Source organism: Macrotis lagotis, chromosome 8 (assembly GCF_037893015.1).
Source record: "Macrotis lagotis isolate mMagLag1 chromosome 8, bilby.v1.9.chrom.fasta, whole genome shotgun sequence".
Taxonomy (NCBI): Eukaryota; Metazoa; Chordata; class Mammalia; order Peramelemorphia; family Peramelidae; genus Macrotis; species Macrotis lagotis.
The window spans coordinates 18,575,617-18,585,284 of record NC_133665.1 but is presented as its reverse complement, the minus strand read 5'-3'; the positions used below and the strand labels follow the sequence as shown (position 1 = coordinate 18,585,284).

General features: G+C 34.9%; 1 long non-coding RNA gene across 1 annotated transcript; it reads right to left on the bottom strand.

Moving 5' to 3' along the window:
- Positions 1-6,513: 6,513 nt before the first annotated feature.
- LOC141494717 (uncharacterized) lies at positions 6,514-9,383 on the bottom strand. The gene is made up of 2 exons (XR_012470547.1): positions 9,260-9,383; positions 6,514-6,619 (listed from the first exon to the last, which is right to left on the bottom strand). It is a non-coding gene; the product is annotated as an uncharacterized LOC141494717 (long non-coding RNA).
- Between the last annotated feature and the right edge of the window lie 285 nt (positions 9,384-9,668).

Sequence of the window (9,668 nt, the reverse complement as noted above, 5' to 3'; positions counted from 1 at the left end):
AGACATGACTAAAATTGTTCAACACCAAAATATCTGTGCATGTTGTTCTTTGTGTCTTAGTTTTGTAAAAATGTAAATATATGTGTGTGTATCTGTGTGTGTTTTATGAGTGTACACATGTACATATTAATAAATAATGGTATGTATTTTAATATAATAATTTGTACATACAAAGACACAAAAATATGCAAATTTTGGAGAAAAAGACAGAACTTGACCATCTGGAAAACATCCAATGATGCCCACATGACATGTACTAAAAACAACATTGTTGAGTGTTGACTATTTGAGATAATAACCACCTTCTCTACAGTCCTCCTCCAGTATGATTATTTCTGTTCTACTTCATGCTTGATGTCCTTAATATGTGCCAAGGCCTCCAAACTTCCAGAGGTTAATGATTTTTAATCTATCAGCTACAAGAATTTACTCTACTATAAATGTTGCATAAAATTAGCAATAACCATTCTGATGTCCATTTCTTCTCTGCACATTTCATGCCTCTGCCTTTAATGATTTCCAGCATCAAGCTGTGAGTGAATTCCTTCATCTGTCTATCTCAACTAGAAGAGAAATTCCCATGTTACAGTGATTTCTGATCTCACATTTGGCAATAGACCTGGAAAATTCTCTTATAAGGAGAAAAAAAAATTGTGAGATAGGACAACTGAAATATTTCATGAAAAGTACGATATTGAAAAGTAGTCTTAGAATGCTATCACATGAGAAACAACAAATTCTCCATGTGGCATTTCCAGATCCCTAGCCTTAAAAAGGCTACATTTGATGTAGTGAAGTTATTCCAAAGGACCACTTAATGTTTGACTAAAATAAGCAAAATATGGGCAGCTAGGCAGGATAGTGGAGAGCGCAAAGGCCTGGAATCAGGAGGACCTAAGGACAAAACCCCTCTCATGCTCTTGGTAATTACCAAGCTCTATGATCATGGACAAATTCATTAGCCCCATTGCCTTAGAACAAGCCAAAAATAAAGAAATGAAATCAAACTATAGAAACAAGCTGTCATTAAATCATTCTTGCTTCTCCAAGCATAAATTCTACCTCTTTCCTTGTTGGGAAGGGGCAATGTGGTTAAGTGACTTTGCCAAGGTCATGCAGCTAAGCAATTATTAAGTGTCTGAAGTGTAATTTAAAGTTAGGTAGTCTTGACTACAAAGTTGGTTCTCTAGACACTGTGTTAATTCTCTGACCCATCTGCAATCCTTATTTCATCAATTCAGACTTGCTACAGTTAAGTTTCTACACTGAGGATTAAAAGTTATCCTAAAATACAACATTTCACAATATTATTTTATGTATAAAAATGACAATGGATACTTGATACATATCAAATCCTCAATCCTAAAGTTATCACTCAAAGTCTCAATCAGTATCTTAATTATGGAAAAGACTTGATGCTTCTTGTAATCAGCCCAATATTAAAAGCTAACCTTCACTCTTTACATTCCTTTTGAGTACACATACTTCTTTCAGCCTATCTTCTCTCCTGGAAGGATTTTCTGCCTCCTGTTTGCTAACCAAACTTACTATCTGACCTAAAGCTCTGTAGTGAAGTCTTTATCTATTTACCAGAGTTTGCTTTGTCATTTTCCTTTGTATTCATCTGAACTCTCCTGTAAACATCATGCAAGAATATCCTCACAATCGGCCATAAAATCATCTTATTGGTTCCCAAGTGCATCCCATGGCTTATGTTTTTTTTAGGACCCTTCCAGCTCTAAAATTTTTCGTACTAATTCAAATTGGTAATTACCTTGAGTAATAATGAAATCAATCATTAATGTAATTTTGAAAGGAGCAATCCATTAGAAAATTTCAAAATAACAAAAGACAATACCATTGCAGCCCAATGTGATTTGTTGTCTTCTTCTTCCAATCCAAATGCTGACATCATAGAAATTAAATATAGAAAAAACATCAAATTATTAATTGGAGACGTAGCTACTGAGAAGAGGAAAATTGTACAAATATGTTGATTCATAACATCTCCATCAAAATTATACCCAAAACAAATTCCAGGAGACCAGAAGAGATTAAGAGTATATCTTTTGGAATTAGGAATTATGGAACAGGAAGGTTCCTATTATACATGTGAGGGGCACAAAGTGGCAATTTTATTCAAAGAAATATGTGTATACAAATAACAATTGGTTTTTCTAATGCACACTTAATGTTTTAGTCGAAGAGGAGAATCAAAAAATGTTTCTCTTCTCCATGCTTCTTAGGTCAAGCACATTAAATATAAAGGTTTAACATGAAATATAAATGAAGGTATGAACATTACACATTTGACTGTTCATAAATGAAGGAATGTGATGGGATGGAAGGTTGGAGGGAAATTCTGTAGCTTAAAAATCTATATATATCAGTGGAAGAAAGCTGATACATTTTCCTAAAAGGGAAATTAGGAAAAAATAAAATATCAATTGAAAAACTAAGTTACAATATTTATAGTTTTTAGTGACATTTTAGAAAAAGAGAATTCAGTAAGCATATTCTTCAACCTGAGGGTTACCACATCATCATAGATGATGAGGCCAGTTTCGTAATTAGCAAGTAAAATTTCCAATGTTTTGAATGTGTAAGAGAATGAACTGATTTCCTCAGGGTACTCGATAAGACTGGAAACTCTAAAACCATTGTAAATATGAAATGAAAGAAATTTCCCCACATGGAATGATGTCAAGTGAGGACATCATGAATCATGGCCCTATCATAACTTACCCAGTCCAGTAGAAGCAAGGTCAGATGAATGAAGAGAATGATGTCCAGTAGAAATACTTGGAGGTGCACCACTTGGTTTAACTTCTCTAGATCCCTTATTAATTAATGCATTTTCTAAGATTATTTTGAATGCTTTTTTCTAAAAGTAATAGAAGAGAAATGTAAAGTGTCCTCAGAAAACTTTGATTACTGCATAACTAATAGATACGATGCAACAATATCGAAAGTACTTTAATGGTCAGATGATCTTAGATGTAAAAATGAAATCATGCAAACCTATCTGTCTTTCCCTTCAGTTATTTGAGACAGTTGATTTGTAGGAAAATTCCCTCCATAAGAAAAAATATTAGTTTTCATGATATAGACTGAAAAATGTTATAATTCTCAAGTGAAAAACATTAAAATAGTAAGTTAGGTTTTCTTTTTCTTTCTTTTTTTTTGCAAAGCAAACAGGTTTAAGTGCCTTGCCCAAGGCCACATTGCTAGGTAATTATTAAGTGTCAGAGACCAATTTGAACCCAGATACTCCTGACTCCAGGGCCTGTGCTTTATCCACTACACCCCCTAGCCGCCCCCTACTGATTTCTTAATGTGAAGTAAGAAACCCTTTGTTTGGAGGACAGAGGTATGAACCTTGAAGTCCTCTGTTTGTGGAGTTGGGCCAGAACAATCATATCCTCATCTCTATTCTGGCAGAGCAACTTTAGAATGTCTGTCTTCTTTTCAAAGACCTAGAAATCCAGGACAAGGGTCATGGAACTTCACCTAATAATTTCACACTAATCCCATTGCTGGAGGAGGGCTCATGAATTCACAATGACACTTCATGGAGATCTCATGTCTGACTTTGATGCATCATTAGGAACCCATCTGACTTCCAGGCTCACATACTTACCTGTCACGTGACCTTGGGTTAGCCACTAAAATTGGTTTGCCAAAATTTCCTTGGACAAAAAATTAGCTAGGCAAAGGTATGGCAAAGGGCTTTAGTCCCATTGTCAAGAACAACCTGAATGCTGCTACAAAGTAACACACATGACTGAAACTGTTCAACAACATATTTCTGTGCATATCGATCCATGTTTCTTATTGTCATAAAAATGTAAATATAGATGTGTGTGTGTGCATGTGTATGTGTGTACAAACATACATATTCATAAATATTGGTATGTATTCTGGTATACTAATTTGTACATTCAACACACACAAATGTGAAAATTCTGGAGAAACACACAGAACTTGACCATTTGGAAAACCTGCAATGATGACGACGCCCACCTCACTTGTACTGAAAAAACCATTGCTGAGAGTTGAGTATTCGATTCAATTACTACCTTCTCTACAATTCTCCTCCATTGGGATTATTTCTGCTCTTCTTCATCCTTGATGACCTTAATATATGCCCAGGCCTCCAAACTACCAGAGATTCACAATTTTTAATCTATTGGCTACAAGATTTTACTCTACTATAAATGTTGCATAAAATTAGCAATAACCATTCCGATGGCCCTTTCTTCTCTGCACACTTCATGCTTCTGCCTTTAATGATTTCCAGCATCGAGCTGTGAGTGAATTCCTTCATCTGACTATCTCAACTACAAGAGAAATTCCCATATCACAGCGATTTCTGAACCTACATTTGGTAATAGACCTGGAAAACTCTCTTATATGGAGAAAAAAATTGAGGCAATCTGTGAGATAGCACAACATGAAAAGTACTAGAGCCTTAAAATGCTATCACATGAGAAACAACACTTTCTCCACTTGGCATTTCCAGATCATGAGCCTTAAAAAGGAAATCACCTATCTCCTTCATTTGATGTTGTGAATTTATTCTAAAATACCACATAATGTTTGACTAAAATAAGCACTAGATGGGCAGCTAGGCAGCATAGTGGAGAGAGCAAGGGCCTGGAATCAGGAGAACCTAAGGACAAAACCCTTCTCATGCTCTTGGTAATTAACAAACTCTATGATCATGGCCAAATTCATTAGCCCCATTGCCTTAGAACAATCCAAAAATAAAGTAATGAAATCAAACTATAGAAACAATCTGTCATGAAATCATTCTTGCTTCTCCAATCATAAATTCTACCTCATTCTTTGTTGGGAGGGGGCAATGTGTTTAAGTGCCTTGCCCAAAGTCACGCAGCAAAGTAATTATTAAGTGTCTGAAGTCTGCTTTAAAATCCAGTAGTCCTGACTACAGAATTTGTGCTCTAGACTCTGTGTTAAATAGCTGATCCATCTGCAATACTTATTTCTTCAATTCAGACCTGCTCCAGTTAAGTTTCTACACTGAGGACTAAAAGTTACCCTAAAATGCAACAATTCACAATATTATTATATGCATAAGAAATGACAAAAGATACTTGATACATATCAAATCCTCAACAGTAAAACTATCACTGAAAGTCTCAATCAGTATCTTAATTATGGAAAAGACTTGATGCTTCTAGTTATAAACCCAGTAATAAAAGTTAACCTTCACTCTTTACATTCCTTTTGAGTACCCTTACTACCTTCAGCCTATCTTCTCTCCTGGAAGGACTTTTCTGCCTCCTCTTTGCTAACCAAACTTACAATCTGACCTAAAGCTCTCTAGTGAAATCTTTTCCTATTATCCAGAGTTTACTTTTTCATTTTCCTTTTTATTCATCTGAGCTCTCCTGTGAACATCATGCAGGAATACCCTCACAATCGGCCATAACATCATCTCATTGGTTCCCAAGCGTATCCCATGGCTTATGGTTTTTAGTGCCCTCCCCGCTCTAAAATTTTCGTTCTAATTCAAACTGGTAATTAACTTGAATAGTAATCAAAACAATCATTAATGTAATTTTGAAAGGAGAAAATTTCAAAATGACAAAAGACAATACCTTTGCAGCCCAATGTGATTTGTAGTCTTCTCCTTCTTCCAATCCGAATGCTGACATCATAGAAATTAAATACAGAAAAAGGTCAAATTATTAATTGGAGATGCAGTTACTGAGAAGAGGAAAATTGTACAAATATGTTGATCCATAATGTCTCCAGCAAAATTAGCCCCTCAAACAAATTCTAGGAGACCAGAAAAGATTAAGAGAACATCTTTTGGATTTAGGAATCATGGAACAGGAAGGTTCCTATTATAAATGTGAGGGGCACAAAGTGGCAATTTTATTCAAAGAAATATGTTTATATAAATAACAACTGGTTTTGCTAATGCACACTTAATGTTTTGGTAGAAGAGGAGAATCAAAAAAATGTTTCTCTTCAACATGCTTCTTAGGTCGAGCACATTAAATATAAAGGTTTAACATGAAATATAAATGAAGGTATGAACATTAATCCCTTGACTGTTCATGACTGGAAGAATGTGATGGGATGGAAGGTTGGAGGGAAATTCTGTAGCTTAAAAATCTGCATATATCTGTGGCAGAAAGCTGATCAATTTTCATATCATGAAATTAGGAAAAAATAAAATATCAATTGAAAATCTACGTTACATGTTTATAGTTCTTAGTGACATTTTAGAAAAAGAGAATTCGGTATACATATGTTTCAACCTGAGGGATACGACATCATCACAGATGATGAGGGCAGTTTCACAATTAGCAAGTACCATTTCCAGTGTTTTGAATGTGTAAGACAATGAACTGATTTCTCCAGGGTACTCGATAAGACTAGAAACTCTAAAACAAGTGCAAATCTGAAATGAAAGAAATTTCCCCACATGGATTAATGTTCAATGTGGACATTGCGAATCAGGGCCATATAATAACTTACCATGTGCGGTAGCTCCAAGCTCAAATGAAGATGAATCACTTGGTGTAACGTCTCCAGGTCCCTTATTAATTAAGGCATTTCCTTTCAATTTTTTGAATGCTTTTTCCTGAAAATAATGAATGAGAAATTTAAAGGGTACTTGTGAAATTATGATTAATCTACAACCAATATAAATAATGCAATAGTATGTAAAGTATTTTAATGGTCAGATGCTTTTAGATCTAAAACCAAATCATGGAAACCTTTCATTTGGTCACTTCACTTATCTGAGACATTTGATTTATGAGAAATTTTCTTCCATAAGAAAAAAAAATACTAGTTTTCCTGGTATAGAATGACAAATGTTATAACAATCACAAGAAAAACATTGAAATACTAGGAACTGAGAAAACTGATGGACTACACAATTCATAACATCAAGAAATAATCTAACAGGGAAGGTAAGAAAACCCCTGATTTGGAGGAGAGAGTCAGGAACCTCAAATCTTCCATTTGAGGAGTTAGAGCAGCACAGTCATCTCCTCATCTCGCTTCTGACAGAACAGCTTTGGAATATCTCTGTCTTCTTCTCCAAGACCTAGAAATCCAGAACATCAGCCATGGTACTCTACCTAATCAATTCACACTGATCACATTGATGGTGGAAGGCTCATGAATTTACAATGATATTTCAAGAGGATCTCATATCTGACTATTGCATCATTTGGAACCCATCTGACTTCATGACTCAGAAAGATACTTGCTCCGTGACCCTGAGGAAGTCATGTAAATTGGTTTGCCACAGTTTCTTTGGTATAAAATTAGCGAGACAAAGATATGGCAATGGGATTTGGTCCCATTGTCAAGAACAACCTGAATGTTGCTACAAAGTATCAGACATGACTGAAATTGTTCAACACCAAAATATTTCAGTATGTTGCTCTTTCATTCTTACTGTCATAAAATGTAAATATTTATATATAAATATATATGTATGTGTGTGTCTGTGTGTATTTTACATGTGTACACACATACATATTTTTAAATATTGCTATTTATTTTGGCATACTAATTTGTACATACACAGCTACAGAAATGTGCAAATTCTAGAGAAAGACAGAACTTGACTATCTAGAAAACTTCCAATGATTCGCACAGCACTTGTACTGAAAAAACCATTGCTGAGTGTTGAGTATTCTAGACAATTACCACCTTTTCTACAGTTCTCCTTCAGTGGGATTACTTCTGTTCTTGTTGTGCTTGATGTCCTTAATATATGCCCAGACCTCCAAACTCCCAGAGGTTCATGATTTTTAATCTATCAGCTATAAGATTTTATTCTAAGTGTTGCATAAAATTAGCAATAACCATTCCGATGGCCCTTTCTTCTCTGCACACTTCATGTTTCTACCTTTAATTATGTCCCACATAAAGCTATGAGTGAATTCCTTCATTTGTCTGTCTCAACTAGAGGAGAGATTCCCATGTCGCCATGATTTCTGATCCTACATTCGGCAATAGAAATAGGGAAAACCCAATGACTTTATGGAACACTGTGGCAATCTATGAGATTGCTCAATGTAAATATTTCCTGAAAAGTACCATATTAAAAAGGAACCTTAGACTGCTATCATATAAGAAACAACAATTTCTCCATTCAGCATTTCCAAATCCTCAGCCTTAAAAAGTCAAACACCTATTTCCTTGGTTTGATGTAGTGAAGTTATCCCAAAGGACAGCTTAATGTTTCACTAAAATAAGCAAGATATGGGCACCCAGGTGGCATAGTGGAGAGAGCAAGGGCCTGGAATTAGGAGGAACTGAGGACAAAACCATTCTCACACTCTTGAAAATTATCAAGCTCTATCATCATGGACAAATTCCTTAGCCCTACAAAGCAAAATAAAGACATTAAATCAACTCTAAAAACAAGTTGTCATTAAATCTTTGTTACTTCTTGAATCATGGTCAAGTTCTGTCTCTTTGTTGGGGAGGAGGCAATGGGTTAAGTGATATGCCCAAGGTCATACAGCTAAGCAATTATTGAGTGTCTGAAGTCTGATTTGAAATCTGGTAGTCCTGACTACAGAGTTAGTGCTCTAGACACTGTGTTAAATAGCTGACCCATTTGCCATCCTTATTTCATCAAATTAGACCTGTTCAAGTTAAGCTTCTGCACGGAGCACTAAAAGTTATTCAAAAGTACAACATTTCAAAATATTATTTAATGTATAAGAATTAACAATGGATCCTTGATGCATATCAAATCCAATCCTAAAGCTATCATTCCAAGTCTCAATCAGTTTCTTAATTACTGAAAAGACTTGATGCTTCTTGTCTTAAGCCCTATATAAAAAGCTAACCCTCACCTTTTACGTTCATTTTGAATACCCTTTCTTCCTTCAGACTATCCTCTCTGCTGGAAGCATTTTATGCCTCATCTTTGCCAAATGAAATTACAACCTAGACAAAAGCTCTGTAATGAAGTTTTTTCATATTTACAAGTTTACTTTCTGATTTCCCTTTGTATTCATCTGAGCTCTCCTGTAAACATCATTCAGAAATTCCCAAACAATTGACCATAAAAATCATCTGGCTGGCTCCCAGACTGATCCCATAGCTTATTATATTTAGATTCATTGCAGTTCCAAAATTTTCATTCTAATTCAACTTTAGCAATTACATTGAGTAGTAAAGAAATCAATCAGAAATGTAATTTGGAAAGCAGCAATCCATTAGAAAATTTCAAAAGAAAAGTAGAAAATACCATTGAATCAGAAAGTGATTGATAGTCGTCTCCTTCTTCCAATCCAAATGCTGACATCATAAAAATTAAATACAGAAAAAGGCCACATTATTAACTGGAGACATGAGTAATGACAAGTGGAAAATTGTACAAATATGCTGAAGCATAATGTCCCAAGGAACCCCCCCAAAATTCCAGGAGACCAGAGGAGATTAAGAGAGTAACTTTTGCATTTAGGAATTAGGGACAAGGAAGGTCCCAATTACGAATGTGAGGGGCTAAATGACAATTTTGTAAAAAGACATTTGTAAAAGTTGGTTTTCCTAATGCATGCTTAATATTCTGGGTAAAGAGGAGAAACAAAAAAATTTACATTTAATATACTTCATAGGTCAACACATTAAATATATAGGTTTATCATGAAACATAA